We start from the raw sequence: 17,915 nt of genomic DNA, 5'->3' as shown, positions 1-17,915 counted from the left end.
CATCATGTATGCAATCTGTAAGTAATTGCACAAAGATGTCTCCTTACAGCCTGAGTGTCAGCACTGAATAGATGGATTGGGGGCTTCTTGAAAGACAGCACTACACATCTCTGCATCATCATTTGCAAAAACTTTAGTTAAGTATCTTAAATTCCTTGCACAGCAATACAACCAACTGCCTCAGCTTCTCAAGGGCACTATACCTTTGATAATGAATACATTTAAACAAAAGAGAGGGGGGAACCTTTCCTGAATATAATAAAGTGCAGCTTTCTACTTTCATATTTCATGGGACATGAAGGTTCATCATTTATTGAAAATATGATGTGGACTATCAGTAACATCCTGTCTAGATTTCATTTTCAGAGGAAAATGCCTTTGCAGTAAAATTACCCAAAACTGCTTTTCTCAGAGAAAACCTTTTGTACTGGATATTCATGTTCAGGCTATGCTGCAATGTTCTCCAGCATATTTTCTCCCTCTTTTTGTTTCTTTTATATCTTGTATTCCCAATTGAGAAACTTTCTATTGCAAACCTATGTTTTCTTTAAGTTTAAAAATTGTAAACTCATCATGGACAACTTTCCAAGTTTCATTCTAAGATTCCAGTTTTACTGATATCATCCCAGACTGACTGAGCACCTAGGTCAACTTAATTAGAGCCACTCCTCCACAAAGAAATGTTGGGGTCTCGACTACCACATAAATTCCTTCTTAGCTAGTACAATCCATTCGTCATGAGTTGCAACTCAGTGTATCATGACCAACATTTTCCAACTATTAGCTCACCTGTCACAAGAGCTGCACTGTGTAGACATCCTCACTGCAATACAAGGTCTAAAGTATACACTGCCTTTGAGCCTCATATTGTACAATAATAGATGCTGTTAAACACCACAGGGGGTATCAATGAGCTGATGTGAGTGACGCAACTGAATGTCAAACCCCAGGCAGCAGAGCCAACAAAGAGGGTTAAAAGTTAAATCAAATTTCTATTCCATGGCAATAGACTGTAACCAAACAATTCTGAAGACTGGGCGCTTTGGATGGGGGCAAGGAAATAGCAACTAAGAAGGAACTAGCAACTAGCAAGGAAAGTTTCTGATAGTCTCTTGGTTTTTTCTACTATCATCTGTCCCAGAGACAATTTCCCTCTCCAACATAAAGTCTCTGATAAAAGAGCTAAATCATGTAATGGATAAATTCCACTAAGGACTAGACTGAGACCCTCAAATTAACAGCCTGGAGCCATACCACCTTGGGCTGTGATCCTGCAGCCCTCGCAAGCAAAACAACGTTCGGATGCTGGGTCAGTGCATGGATGGGACCTCTATGAAAAGCCCCAAGCACTACAGGAAGTTGTGCTGGCGATTCAGAATAGCAGTTTCTCCTGAATAGTACTGAACCAATGCTGCAGTATTGGGTCAGGGGGTACTGTGCATCTAGAGGTGCTGACTTTCAGGTGAGATGAAAAATTGAGATACTGACTACCTGTAATAGTTTCTGGCTACAGCATGTTACTGGACCTTTAAAAGGGAAACTGTGACTGGTTAACTGATCCACAGCTGGTCTTAAGAGGAGCCCCAGGGACTTAAAGGAGAGAGAAACCTGGTGAGTCAGGAGGTGAGAGCTGCTTGAGGCAGGAGGTCCATGATAGAAGATGTAGGTAGGTCCTGGCTGAAGGCAGGAGAACAGTAAGAGGGAGCTGCCTGCTGGCTCTCTGAGCTGGGGAGTAGCAGCAGAGGGCTGAAGGTAGAGCAGCAGTGGAGGGGCTTACTTGCTGACATCTCTGCTGGAGCCTGGGGACCTGTAGAAAGGCCTGGCTGTTGGCCCGTCTGGGACATGAGACGTTAATGGACAAAGGGGCCTTGGGGATGCTTCTCTGGTAAGGATGAACTCCCAGCACAGAGACTGTAAGGTTCCTGCTGGAAAGAGTGGGGTTGCACTCTAGCTGGATAGGTTGGGGTGGCTGCCCTGGTAAAATGGCAGGAAAAGGACCAATGAAGAGTGCAGGTGTGATGGAAGATACACGAATGTGGGGTGTCAAGGGACTAGATATCTTGGGATTTTAAGGATGATATAATTGGGGTGGGGGGTGATCAATGGACTACATTTTGGAACTTTTGTTATGAACTATGTGCACTATGTTTTTGTAATGAATTGGCCCCAAGGAGGGGTATGTACTGAAGTAAGAGAGCCTGGCATGGAGTTACTAAGGATTTTGAAGGAGGGAAACTGAGGCAGATGCACTTGCTGTGCTGCAGCCTGTAGCAGGAAGGTGTCCCAGGTGGGGCTACCTTGTGGCAATTCCATTGCAATTTTGTAACATAGGGTATTTTGGCCAAATTATAACCTGCTTTACTGTGTGATCTCTACATAAGGCTTTGCCTACATTTTTCATTTTTGACTATAGCACTGTCTTCCCTTCCTATCTTAAGCTGTTCATTGGTGCTATGCACTATTAAACTACTGCTGTGTTCCACAACAAATGTGCTTTCATTTAGTGTTGGATTAATTCTTGGGGAGAGTGTATTAGCTTGTAAACTGCTATATAAATAAATGCAAGATATTAGTTACTACACTTGGTGTCCTAAACTAATTTAGAACTCAGCTCTCCGGAGAAAGGAGGTTCATGCATTAGCTCACTGGGTTATGAAATCCTCATCTGCAGAAGCCTAGCAATTTACATTTTTTTTTACCTGACTATTTCATGCAAACAAACAAAATGACCAGTTTGCTTAATACCTCCTCATTAGGCATGGTCTTCCAAACACTGAAATGCAATGTTGTGTTTTTCCCCCATACAATAGATTAGCACCTCTTAGCAGAGCTGGGCCACAGCTGTATTCACCTTTGTGAATCCAAATAAAGAACCCTGAAGAGGAATATATGACTTGATGTCACAAGCCAGGGAAAGAGAGAAATCCCATTAAGAGGCTAATCAATACTAATAGCAAAGAGTAAGATTTTTTAAAAGCCTCTCAATGAAGTCAGGCAGCATCTTACCAGTCAGTCAATGGAAATGGAAGTGGGAGAGAGAGAGAGACCCTACTTTGGGAGGGACACAGAGGAGATGGGTCGCTGATATGGTACAGCACGTCCTGGCTGATGTGTGTAAAAGCTTGCCCAGTCTGATGATGTGGAAGGAACACCACAGCCTGAAGGGGTATGGGAGACATCAATTCAGTGTCCTTGCCGCCACTTTCCTTTCCTTTCTCTTAACTCTTACAACTGCTGTTACCCTCTGAAAAGTGATACTGTAAAAGTGACATTGAGGGTGTCAATGTTTAGCCTCACTCTGCAATTTCCACATTTGTTCAGGTCACAAGACATAAGGAGTTGCTGGGTTGTTGGGTTTTTTGTTTTGTTTTCCCACCCCCAAATGGCAGTAATCTTCACCCTGGGATCAGGAAGTCAAGGTGGCTTCCTCTCTCCCTTCATCACGGTGACAAAGATTCTGCAGTCAGAATCTGGCTAACAATTTTGAGGGTGATACATATGAGGCAGAACAGAATCCACCACACTTTCTCATAGCTGTACCAACTCTAAAGGATCAATAGGTGTAAGATCTTGTTTACATCAGAGAAGTTACAAGATAGGTTTATCTGCTCCATAAACATCTGAGACATAATACCATTTTAAACGTTCATTTCTATGAACATAACTGAACTAAAATCTAAATTACATTTTTGGCTTTGTTTTTATATTTCTCAATCTTTCTTAGCTGTAATTAAGGCTGTTTTGTATGACTCATACTTGTTTCTCTCTTTTTATGCCATTAACAGTGAATTCAGTGCTCAGGAAAAGCATTGGACTGACAAGCCATGCAGACTGAAATCTTCAGAGCAGGTAAACAAAGTCCACAGCAGTGCCAGTTTCCTCAATGCTGATCCACTAACATGCCTCATTTCTGACTCACTTCCATGGTGAGAAGGTTGCTCAGTCTCTAGCTCTGTCAGTCCTTGGTCACTCTACTGAAATTGCCTCAAAGGCAGTGCCTCCGTATTTTCAGAAAAATCACTTCCGCTTATACAGAAGAAAGCAATAGCAGGAGACACATGCAAAGTTAATGTGTGTGTTAATGTTCAGGAAGCATATTGCTTAAAAGTCAGTACCCGCTTTAAAAAAAAACACCTCAAATTGATGCGTGTAGAACAGCTATCTGATAATAACGCTTTAGGAGCCCTGAACACCATGAGTCACATTTAAACCAATGAATTAGAAATTTAATTTATATTATATTGCCAACCCACTTACCCATCCACTTCCTCCCCTCTGGCATGAAATACCCCTGCCTAACATGGTTTGGTTTTGGTTAATGTGCCAGCAAAAATGGTGCCAAGCAATACACATGCATGGAATACAACTATGTATGTGTGAAAAATCTTAAGAGCAAAATTCAGAGCTCCATAAACTGTCCTTTGAAAGATATTCAGTTGATGAAGGCCATTTGTCATTATAAATGCAGTAATAGCTGCACAAGGAATTTTCAATGTACAAAATGTGTTATACAGAAAAAGAAAATCCTTGTAAAGGGGAACCTCTTGCTATAATGAGGATCCTTTCTGAAATAGAGTTGGCTCTGGTATAAGACTATTGCTGCACTGCAAGCCATGATAAATATTATGTCAAAGCGAACACCACCTCCATTTCTGGAAGACGACAAAACACAGCCTAACAGAGGATGAGTTGCAGCCCTACTGGGGGAGCTAGTACATCCTCAGAGCTTTCTGTTAAGCCTTTCATTTTTGCAGTGGTCGCACATTGTGCTGCTCAGTCTAAAGTTTTACCAAAAAGTCCATTTTAACACCTTAGCAGAGACATGAAATATGCCTTGTGCTTTGGGGCTAGGTTGGAAGGGGAGGGCTGCATTTTCCCCTTAGTGTTGTGTTCACAGAAAACTTGCTCTCAGACCAGTCCAGAATTTTGTAACGCAATCCCACAAGGTCATTCCCCACCAGCTGAGAAAAGCATATATGAGCCTACTTGTTAGAGTGCATTGGGGTTTGGTATTCTGTATATATTTTTTTTCCACAATTCAATTACCATTCCTGCATAACTTATAATTATATTGTACCAAAATATCTAATATTGTATCAAATGTGCTATCTGAGGGCACACCTACCTGTAAAAATACTGTACCAAATATTTATCTGTATATGTGCCTATAGAACAGTATTATACCAACTATTTGTTTACTTAACCTGCATAGCAATAATTTACAAAATATTTACCAGTGTACGTACTTGTATAATTATGCATATAGTTGGATAACTACTTATTGTGCAAGCGGCAAAGAGTCCTGTGGCACCCTATAGACTAACAGATGTATTGGAGCGTAAGCTTTCGTGGGTGAATACCCACTTCGTTGGATCTGCTTCTTTTAATAAAGTGAAGCTTCTTGTTACAGACTCTGCAACATCCTTTGTAAGAGCTTCTTATTAACACCAGGTTAGGTATCCAAAGTGTAGGAGACTGAACTATTTTAAAGTGCTGAAATCCCATGAATAATTAAGTAGAGGTGAAACTCTATTTTTCCACCCCAGAAGGAAGCACAGGGCCCATAGTATTTACACTGTAGCTCCCAGGTTAGGGCTATGCCACAGACAAACTTCAGAGGTACCACTCACCCAGTGTGAATTGCTCCATAGATGTTATCCAGTAGTGCTTTCCAAAGGAGACAACTTTGATATTGGTAAGCAAGGAAGCTCAGTCTTAGACAAACTTAGGTGGCAGTAATCCAAGCACTTGCTCCCCTTATTCCATCACTAAACAAAGAGAAGTTTAGTGTTATCATTGACCAGAAAATCCTACATTTCCCATCAAGTGCCAAAACAAACAAATAAAAAGCAAACCTATGCTTGACGATTCCCCTTGTGGCACTCCAACAGAAATGATTGATACGGTTAAGGTTTAGTTGTAAGAGAGAACTTGAAGATACCTAAATGCCTTGTCTATGGGGAGCGCTGTTGGCTGAATTATTCATACAAATGCAGCATGAATGAAGAATCAGCACACGTCTTTCCTACATTTGCTTTCCAAGCTAGAATGTAAGCAAATCACCATAAAATCAGTAGGCTGACTTGGCTGGCACTTTTTATTAAATGCAAAAAAATCAGTTTTATTGTGCCAAATTAAAACCTGATGCAGGTCCAGTGAAGTTGTTACACAAGAGATGATTTTGGCCCACTATCCTAATAATGATTTATCAGTCACTAGGTTGTGGAGGAGAATATCCTTGTAAGGAAAACAAGAATGTAATGAAACATTGGAGGTGGGGAAAGAGCAATAAGAAAGCTATTAAATGCTTCTTCATCCTAAATTCATTGTAGAGAGAATGGGGTAAGATGAGATTTTCTTATTGTGGGGAGAAATGATGTGTGTGTGTGTGTGTGTGTGGTGTTTTTGTTTGTTTTTAAAGGAATTGGTGACATTAAAAATCTGTGTCTTACGCATCAAGCTTTGAAGTACTCCCCAAGCTTTTCCTTTCCCTGTTTATTCTCCTGCCAAAACTTTGATAGCTTCAGCTTGCAAACCAGCAAGTTCAGAGATTCGACTGTGCCTAATATAGTTTTTTAAAAAAAATTGAGCATGAATTTTACTACAGCTGCAGCCTTCACTCATCCCATTTCTGATCAAGTCCAGCTATCCTAAGTGAATGGGACTTCCCAAAGGAAATGAACTGTAAAGTTTAATGAGAACGGTTTTCTCTGATGGTCTGTTATAAATAGTGGATTTCTAATGGGCTTGAAAAGGCTTTTGTTTTATCCAATGGGTGAAAGAAACCTTATAATTATTTAGGGAGTGGGAGGTGGAGACACAAATCTGTCTCTCAAACATTTTATAATCAGAATATTTTATGAATCAACAAATCTGTAACAATGCAGGACACTTTTGAACAGCTTATTGTTTTGTGAATAGACTTCTGTTTGCATATCAAGGCTATTTTTTTAAATGACAATAAACAGCACTGGATCAATATTCCTCATGGGGGTTATTCTGTCCTGCATCAGGTACAGCATCCCGGAAAGGGCACCAGATAGCAGACTTCACAGTGCAATCCCTTATTTTAAATTTCTGTAGTAGTCTACAAAAATTCTCCAAAATGCTAGAGCATACAATAGAGATACTGCAGTGTTTGGGGGCTGTCACTGCAGTATACTTTGTTTGTTTGTTTTTTTAAATTAAAATTAGGAACGTTTTTACCTCTTCCTCTTTGTTATATTTGTCTGCTGTAGAATATTTTTCCCTTGTGCCATTTGTAGGAAAGTTCAATTGTCTTATGTTTTTCAGGAGTCATGTTTTTGCCACATTTTCAGAAGTACTGCTGTGATTTCAGGAAAAAAGTACATTAAAATATAATCGGCAATGTCAGTTATTATTATTTAATTTGGAAAGTTGAAGTGTTAAATGCAACAAAGCAAAGCATTATGTTAAGATGGAGTGTTAAAACATGAGTGGTAGCAAATACTAATTATTGTAGCTTCAGTTTCATACAAACTAAAATGAGATTTAGTCTCAGATGGTGACATATGATATGGCTCCTTCAGGGGAAACACTTTTTGCTAATTTGTTAAACTTGGATCTGGTTATCTGAGCAGGGCAGGTTTCCAAAGAAAGAACCAGGAAATGGATCAGTGCAGGTGATACCTGGGTACAGAATTAAGCCACTTTTTATGTTAGGAAGGCTGGGGAAGTACTCACTCTTTGGTGAACGTTGAGAGGAAAATGACGTAGGCCTCATATAGTACATGTAAAAGTTTTGCCATCATAGCTATGTTGGTTATGAGTGTGGGGAAAAATCCCAGCCCTGACTGACATAGCAATGCCAGCAAAAGCTCTAATGTCGACAGTTATATCATCAGAAAAGTCATTTCACCAGCACAGCTTAGCTTGTTCAGGGAACTGGTATAAGCTAAACTGGCAAAAGAATTATGTTGCTGGTATAAGCTATGCCTCCATCTCAACAAGGAGGGTTTGGCAAACCCTTTCTAATGTAGACAAGGTATTAGTATCACATCTCCCAGATTTGTGAACAGCAAGGGTATGTGAGTGCAATATGCAGTGGCTCTTCAAAACTGTTTGCATAACTGGGTTTATGAGCAGTGTTTCAATGATCCCATTTACTACTGTTTATAACAAATAGCATACTGATTACTAAACTGTGAACCAAGGTGTCTGTGCAGGGGTGGATGGTTGCAGTGGGGCAGGGTCTATTCAGGCAATGTTTGTCTTCAGAAGAAAGCAGGTTTGGGGAAAGATTGATAAACCTGTCTAGGCAAGAGATGACTAGTGGAAATGGGGTGGGGTCAGGAGAGGATCAGGGAATCTGCTTTAGCTGCAGAGAAACTGAGTGAGGATTAGGAGGTTTCTACAGGTGGGAAATGTCTACCATGGGAATGATTAGAAAATCTGTCCAGGAACAGGGTGACTTCAATAAGAGTGGAGAGGAAGGGTAGAACACCTTGGAGAATCTGTGTTAGGAAGCAAGCAGTGGAGCCTAGTGACATACATTAGTGTAGCTTATTTGTTCTTGGTCCAGACTTTATCTGAAGAATAAAATATCTGAATTTCACCTCCACCTAGTTTCTGTAGAAGATTTGCTACAGTTCTCTGGGCATTTTAATGTTTTATGATCAATTCTGCTGGCTTTTCCCAGGCTCCCTTCTTTATAATATGAGACATTAACCAGAAAGAAAGTGGGGCTGTATTCAGTCCAATGAGAAAACAGGACAGGTAGAAATATAATGCCACTGTTTTGGGGGGGAGTTTGTTGTGGTGGTGGTTTTTTTGTTTTTGTTTTTTTAATTAAAGCTAAGTATTTCTAATGCACCCATCACCATCATATTTGGGCTGCAGTTTGTTGTTTTTCACAGACTATAATGTGATTTCTAAAGTTTGGATGATTGTTAATGCTCATGCCTAACCATTAAAATTATGTTCCTAGTTAAACTCAAGGGATTTACAAATTTGTTTTGCGACTCCAAAGTCCCAGTGAATATTGTGATTCTGTGATGCCCATGAAAGGTTGAATTTGAAGCTGGTAGAAATAGTGTCAACCTCTTAGGAGGTAAGTAGCCAGTCCAATTGTTCTGTTGATATAATGCTTCTAACTTGTGCTTTGTTGGTTATGTGGCTACTTGGCATCTAACTGAAGATGAGCAGGGAGGGTGTAGTTCCTGAGGAAGCTCCAAGAAGATCCTCTGCTCAGGCAATTCAGTGGAGCTCTTTTTTAATTCAGCACTTGTGTTTTGAGCAATAGTTAATAAATGTCCCAAGAAAAAAACCTCAACTAACTGGGGAATGAAAGATAAAAGAAGGGTTTTTCTTTGCTTTTCTTACCGACCAGTAGTATTCCACTGGGTCCAGAGAGCTGTAGCTAATAATCCCATGTAAATGGGGAGGCTGCAAACAGCACCACACTATGGCGCCTCCCTTCAGTGATGGGAACCTCTTCTGTCCTTCCCACCCATCTTGCAACCTTTAAGTTTCAAGCCTACACCTAGTATAATGAGGTGTAAAGGAGGGTTGGGTTGAGTTTCAGAAAGTACCTGGCAAGAGGAGCAAGCACAGATGCTCCTTTTAGTTCAGTGACAGCAGTTGCTTGGAAAGTTGGAGACTTGGTTCTGACTTCTGTCCATATTAAGTGTATTTATGGTTTGTGAACTGTGATCTATCAGGGAGATGCATGACAACCTTCACCCAAAGTTTTCCTGGTTTCTCAAGGATTTCATTAAGCATTATCCAGCCATCAAATCCACAGCCTCGGTAGCAGCACTTAAAGATATAGTTTGGCTTCAGTGAAGGAGAGTACATATGGAAGTCTGGTTCTATTTAAATTAGAGATGGTGCAAAACAAAATCTGACATTGTGAACTTTCAAACAATTCAGATTCTAGTCCATGTTTAAATTGTGTGTCAGATTCAGCTTTAATGAAAACTAAGAGGGTGACTGCTGGCTGGACTAAGTGGAATTCAGCAACAGAGTAACACTCTGCAAACCAGAAATCTTCAGTGTGAAAGTAACTCCTTTTTATTCAACGTAAGAATTGTGTATGGAGTTTAGAACACTGGTGCATCTGCTGACCTGCAATTCTGCAAACTCTGGAGTTTGCAATTTCCAGACCAGGAGCTCCAGAAAAAGGGGAAGTCTTCCATAGGGTGGGAATCCAGAGAGGATCCCAACAAAGGGAGTATCTAGATAGAATCTCCAATATATGGTAAGTATTCTTCAGGAAAGTGAGTGGCAGCCCCCACCCCTAATACAAGAGCTCTGGCCTCAGCTATCTGAAGTTTCAACTTGTGCTCTACACTTGCACTTTACTGTTTTTTCACTGACTTGAACCCAGGTCCTCTTGGCACAATAGAGGCTTGTCTACACTGGAAAGTTACGCCGCTATGTTTTCCCTTTTTCTGCCTGAAAGTGCTTTATGTCCATGCACATACAAAATGTCTTATAGCAGTTTATCTTACTACTTAAATCAAAATACTTAAACTGCTTCAGAATAAAAACAGGACAGCTTGACACCATCCTGGTTCCCTCCCTTTTGCACCTCCTGCTGCAGTTCAGGATGGATGTAGCAAGGTATCTGCAAACCGCTTAGCCACACGCACGATCAATATCAGAAAAGATAAATCTGCTGCAATTGACTACAGGCTGTACTGTCAGTAACTGACTATGAAAAATGATCAGTACTTGAATACACTGCATTTTTATCTTTAAATCTTTCAACAGAAGGAGTGTCAATATCAGAACACTAAATAATCTCTAGATAGCAGGAAGATTTTTTTTTTTTTAAACAGAAGATGGATGTTGCCTTTTGGAGACCTTAAATATTGAAGCATGGAATTAGCCCAGCAAATCTCTTAAGGTGGTTGGCTGCCTAGACTTCCCTCTGACTTAAGACACTTTTATTTTAATTTTTGTTTTACTATGGGAATTACATACAGGTGGACAAACTCTGTTTTCAGGTAACACACTTGGGGCTAAATCCATCCCTGGTTTAACTCCAGTGACTTTAATGAGATTGTACCAGGAATTAATTTGGCCTTTGGAAATCGTTAGTTTTAAGGGGAATTGATAGGGTTTCAATAACTCTAGCATGCCCTGTGTTGAGAGTGGGGTGGGGCGGGGGGAAATAGTTACTGACCTCACTAACTGTTCGTTGAGATGTTGTCTATATGTATTTCACACTTTGGCTGTATGCACTTCTTGTGTACGATATCTTTTGGCAAGCAGTGTCTGTTGGACTACACCTGCAGCCTCAAAGTCCACACCCACACACACCTGAAGGCATAAAGAGTGGAGTGGGCCCAACTGTCCCTCAGTTCTTTCATCAATATAGAATCCCAAAGGAGTAGGACTCCATAGTTGTGGGGGACGAAGGTAGGTTCAGGACCGGCTCTAGGCACCAGCAAAGGAAGCACGTGCTTGGGGTGGCACAATTCCGCCACCCCTTTTTTTGCTTGGGCAGTTGCTCTTGGAGCTGGGGTGGCAAATTTTTTTGCTTGGGGTAGCAAAAAACCTAGAGCCAGACCTGGGTAGGTTATGGAATCCATGTGGACAACACACTTGAAGAACCAGTTACTGTAAAGTCAATAACTTCTTTCTTCTCTGAATGATTGTCCACATAGCTTCTACTCTTGGTGACTAACAGGCAGCTGTCTGTTTGCCTGGAGGTGGCTTCTAGGATTCCTACTTAAACACTGATTGCACGACAGTCCTACCAAAATGTGCATCCAGTCTGGAAGCCTCTACCAAAGAATATTGCCTTGTAAATGTGCTGACCAAGCTCCATGTAGCTGCCCTACACATATTTCAGAAATAAGGTCATTCTTCAAACAGCCAGGAGAGGCTGCCTGAGACCCTAGTGGGATGAGCTGTGAAGTGTCTAGGAGGATCTAACTTGGCTAGATGATGATATATTCTTATACAGTTGGAGATCCATTTTGATAATCTGTGTGAGCATATTGCCTGACCCTTAACACTACCATCGAAGCCCATGAACAATCTAGGTGTGCTCCTGAATGATTTTGTTCTGGGAAGGTAGATGCCAATGCTTGTATTTTATGACGTTTAGCTTCCCCTGGGGAAAAAAATTAGGAGATGCATAAATTAGCTCTTATGGATGAGGCCAGAATATGACCCTGACCTTATGAAACCCTGTGTAAGGGAGATCCACCATAAGGGCTTGAATCTCCCCTACCTTTCCAACTGATGTAATGGCTACTAAAAAGGCAATCTTCACTGATAGGGAACAGGGTGCTCAGGGCTCAAAGGTGGGACTCATCAAATCTGTTGCTATACTGAGGTGCGAAGCAGGGGGATCCTAAACCAGGGGACAAACATCAATAAGGGCCTTAAAGAATCTTGCCACAAGAGGGTGAGAAAATACTCTGTGGCCCTGGATAGAAGGGGGATCTGCAAATATGGCTGCTAGATGGACTGTTATAAAACTAATACAGAGGCCAAATTGTTTCAGGGCTAGTAAATAGTCCAGTATTGCTGAAATGGGTATTGGCTAAAGAGACCAATAGTCATGAGATTCCCAAATAGAAAACCTCTTCAACTTAGCTTTATACGTCAGGCTAGCTGACGGTTTCCTGCTTTGGAGGAGAATGTTATGAACATCAGCTGAACAAGGTGTTTCAGTCAACATCCAAACTGTCAGATGTAACAATGCTAGGTCCAGATGCAATTTACAGTTATTTTGCAAGATTGTTTGGCAGAGCAGGGAAAGTGGCCAGTGGCTGTATTGAGAAGTTCACCAGATTTGAGTACCAGAACTGTTGGGGCAATCATGATCATCAATCCAGCGTCTTGCCTCAGTTTCCTCAGGAACCTCAGTATCATGGGGATCAAGAGGAAGGCATACATTAGTCCTGACATCCAGAAAATTAGAAAGGCATCTGACAAGGAGTGTAGACTGCAGCCCCCCCCCCACCCCGGAGCAGAACACTTAGCATTTCTTGTTCTGGTCTGAGGCAAATAGGTTTACTGATGGATATCCCAACCTGTGAAAAACCTTGCCTTCTCTAATATAAACACATAATAATGCAGTCATATTTTTTTTTAAAAAAACAACCCTATCAAAACACAATACTATAGTGCACACTCAATTTTCCCCTGAGAAGAGGCTGACAGGGAAAAAACAAATCACACTCTGCAAATGTTAGTCATGTCAATTAATGTCCTTCGGTAAGGCGGTGGGACATTATGGTGATGAGGGTGATATAAGAAGATGAATAGCATGGAATTAACTTGAACCTCCTCCAGATAGATCAGGCAAGTACAGAGCTGTCCCTTGTATACTAAACAAGGAGGATTTAGAAATACCGGTTATTGTTTCAGAATTGCTATTAAGTGAACAGGAAGGGTGAAATTTCTCGAAGGGTGAAATTTCACCCTGGTACAGAGCGCACACACGAGGCCCTATGTGCCATTTTAGGTCCCTCTTGGCCATCTCAGTACCTAATTTGTAATAAAAGAGGTGCCAGGGCTCAAGCAATTATTTTACTTTCGTAACTGATGCAGCAAGTCCAGAGATGCTGAGGCTATGAACAGCCAACCCTAGAGGTACCAGGGAAAATTAAGCACTGGGCCCTCTGCATGGATTTAAGTGGTGCAGAGAGCCTCGTACAGGCCCTCTTCAGTGGGGTGAATTTCACAGTGAGGGATGCAATTTTAATTATGCTTCCCAACAAGCTTCAGCTGCTTGATGCACAGTTGAATTGAAGGATTCAATTTCCCTACGAGAGCAATAGAAATTAGAGACTTGAAAAGCAGTCATAGATTAATTCAAGGTTAATCTAACAACTGAGTCAAGCGCAATTCAACTGAAACAAAATTGTTTCATAGAAATTACAGAACTTGTCTTACAACAAATTTGAAACTTTCCGCAAGGCAGATTCAGGTCTACAAGACGGCAGCTTCTTTTGATTGAGAGTTATATTATTTTTCATTATGGATATTTACAACTCAATTATTCCTTACAATCATGCCTAGAGATTAGAATATCTTTTATATTACACCGGCGTTTACCTTTAACTATAGTCACACATTTATGTAGAGACCTGTGTCAGGAAAGAGAAAGGAATGCTTGAGAGGACCCAATTTGAGAACCCACTTAAGGGGTGTATGTGCTTAACATTAAATATGTGCTTAGATGCTTTCCTGACTCGGGATGTTTTCCTGAATCAGGACCAGAGTGAAGTAGACTCTGAATTTCCCACTGAGCCTCTGTTTGTTATATCTATTGTCTGGAAGATTTTTCTATGCTAAATTGATGTTTAAACTCATCCAGGCTGTCCTCCTGGATGAATTGATGAGTCTGAAACAGTTTGAAAAAACCTGACCTGTGCAACTGTTAAATTTATGATGATTCAAAATTGATAGTGTAATCTGGGAATCCCAAATTTTCATATCTATTTTCAACCATAAGCAGATTTTATTGACTTCATTTTTACTGTTGGAATCACCCTTTTAAAACAGACAAAACTAGTGAAAAGAGTGGATTAAAAAAGAGACCATAACTGAAACGTGCATACAAGGAAGGCTATGGTATAAAGCATAATAAAACCATGCTCTTATATAATCCTTGCCATTCCAGGACCTCAAACTACTTGTTAATTATTGAAGCCTAAAAACACCCCTGAAAGATGGCTATTTAAAAAAAAATTAAATACAGAGAGACAGTAACTATTGACACAGGGTCAAATCCTAGAAAGCAAAGCACAGCCTGTGTATCTAGGCTGTGCAATTGGGTTTTCCTCTCTGGCAGTGGAGGAATAACCAATCAACATAACAGATGCTACCACAAACCTAAGAATTCAGTAGCTTCTGAAGCTCTTGTGCCCCTGTTCCATGAGGATCAAGGATAGTGGATTTGCACAGTTGTATATTGAGCGACTGCTGAATCTGGACTCTCCACATCCATGGAAGTAGGATTTGCCTCATGTGAAACTGACAGAAACATATCCCAGGAGTCTTAACTTTTAGTTGCCTGCTGTTGCCCCTTGACATACCAGTCTTATGTACCACAATGCAGTAAGATTTAAAATAATACGACAGAATCCAGGAGGAAACCCTAGTTTAACCACAGTGCATACTGAACATACTGAGCCTAACCCTGTTGCCCTCAGACAAAACTCCTAGTAAATTCAACTGGAATTCTGCTGCATGAGAACTGCAGGATCAGGATAAAGGATTGAGCCAAGAAGAAACAATTGGATCATTCAGTCTCATCCCCCTGCATGTTGCAGTTCATCTTGTCTACATTATTTCCATTATTTCCATTTAACCCGCTCCTGATAGCTGTCCATTTGAAAATATGCAAAAAATACAGACAAAATTTAAATATGTATTTTTACATATTTAAAAAATATACTGGTGCAAATTTTCAAAGAAATGGCTGTTTGAATGTAATAGTGCAATAGCCCGTGACTCAGAGCTCAATTTAAAGAAAGAAGCACATATGTTTTGAGCAAACATCAGTATTCAGACTGAAGAGAGGAAAAAGTGTTTTTTTTGTTTTTTTGTGTAGTGTTTTTTTTTTTGGTGTGTGTTTAGATGTTGAGTGGACTGAATACAGTATGAATTTATCTACAAACCATCTGTGAATTCTGGTATTTTTTGATGCCTTCACAGATCTAATTTTAAGCAGTTATTTAGCTTTTAAATAACGAGATATTCTCCCCATTCAATATTACACCAGATTCTGCACTTGATCTTTGAGTAGGGGGAAAAAAAGCAGCTGAGTGTATTGCTCTACAGATTGCACATGGAATAAAACAGCAGTCTTTTATTTTTGCAAGTAAAATTTGACATATTTTTGGGACAGAATATTACATGCAAAAAATAACATCTAGTTTGACTGGGTACAGATTATTTTTGCATTTTTGTTTTAAATTTTCATGTGAATTCAGTGCTGGTGTAAGGTGCGAAGTTGGCAGCCCTGGAGACTGAAATCCTCTATGTTCTGGGGAGAAATGGCAGCAGCAGGTTTCCCCAAACTGCCTTAAACCTGATCTCAAAGGGGCCAACTTCAGGGGGCAAAAGGCAGTTCAATTTCCACAAGTAGCCTGTTCGGTCCTCGGCCATTGTGCAGAGCACAAGAATACCAAATAGGTATAGGATGGGAGATTTTGTGATATGGACATTTCTTCATTGGAAACTGACTAACACCTCCTAGCTGTTCCACATGGGAAAATGAAGAGCCATCAATTGTGGTAGCCCTTTCAGGACTGGGATTATCTTTAGGTTTGTGTATTATATAGCACCAAGCTCACTGATGGTGCTGAACAAATACCAGTGACAATTTAAATGATTGAGGATTGATAAGAAGGAAGTATGATCAAGTGGTCGGGTCTGCCAGAGGATTCAGGGCCAAAATCCCTTCCACCACAGACTTCTTCTCATACCTTGGACAAGTCATTTAGGGTGTGTCTTCACAGCACATTTGGATTGAGTTATGACTCTCACAAAAATCTCTAGTTTGAATTGAGTGCTGCTTTAAACTAGAGCTAGCTGGCCCATTGTGGGGTGGAGGACGACAACTTTAGCTTGAGCTTCTGCAGCACTCAAGCTTTGTAATGCAGTGGGGATACAACAGCTCGAGTTACAACTCATCAGCAGTCAATCCAATCACTCTGCTAATCTAATGTCTCTCTGCTGATAATCATATCACCCGGCATAACTCAAGTGTTTCTGAAGTGTGGAAGCTCTCACTTCAGCTAGGCTCAAGTTAGAACACTTGAGTAAACTGGATATGTCAACACTTCTAGCTGGGGGTGTGATTTCCAGCTTGAGAAGACATACTTGTGCTAGCTCTGATCAAGATAGCACTCTAAAAATAGTTTAGTCACAGCAGCATGAGTGGCAGAAAGGGCTAACTAGCCTGAGTGTGTACCTAGTATGGCTATACTCTATTTTTAGTGCGTTAGCTCAATTAGTAAAAAGAAAAGGAGTACTTGTGGCACCTTAGAGACTAACCAATTTATTTGAGCATAAACTTTCGTGAGTTACAGCTCACTTCATCGGATGCATCGGAGTAGAGCTTTTGAGGATCTAATCTAATTCTACATGCTTGCACAACCTGTTTAGTTCAATGGAGTATATTACCAAGTTTTGCCATCCAATACTTAGTTTTCTCCTTCCTAATATTGTTTCTTTCGTCACGCTTCTCTCCACAACCTTTTTATATTGGTTATTTTTAACTGTATATTTCTTTTCTTAGAGTCAGAATTTTTTAGTGTACATTCTGATTCTAGCTCTGCCACTGACTTGCTGTGTAGCTGTTAGCATGTCACTTAACCTCACTGAGTCTGACCTGTCTACATTACAAGTACAACTGAGCTTTTGTATCTAGTTTGTGACACTCCTGTCTGACTCATTTTTAACAAACACAGTAGAGTTGTATCCATACAGCAGCTATTTTCATAACACAGCCATGTGATAGCCAAGTGTGCATGTCCACGTCTATATTCTGTAACCATCAGTGTGTTCTGGGCAGGTATTCCATAGCACCTCAGCAAGAGATAGTGCCTGGAGTACAAGCACCAGCAGAAAAAGAGGCACTTTGGGATATCCCAATCACACAAAAAGCTGAGAGGTAGGAGAACCAGCCAAACCCATTACACAAGCATGGTTGGGGTCCTGTCTATGCTGCAGAAAGTGTGACAAGCTTGTTACAGGAAAACAACCTTACACCAAAATTAGATCACTATGAACAGTGAAACATGCTGTCTGTCATAATGTGTTAACCAGGCTGAGTGACAATACAAACCACATTTAAACCCAACAATGTCACTGACTAGTTACAAACTTGATTAAATGTTGTAGTGTAGCTAAAGTCTCAGTTTCTGCCAGCTGTAAAATGTATAATATTTATCTAGGGTGTTGTGAGGAAGAATTAGTTA

This window comes from Lepidochelys kempii, chromosome 16, assembly GCF_965140265.1.
Source record: "Lepidochelys kempii isolate rLepKem1 chromosome 16, rLepKem1.hap2, whole genome shotgun sequence".
NCBI lineage: Eukaryota > Metazoa > Chordata > Testudines > Cheloniidae > Lepidochelys > Lepidochelys kempii.
Note: the sequence above shows the minus strand (reverse complement) of the source record.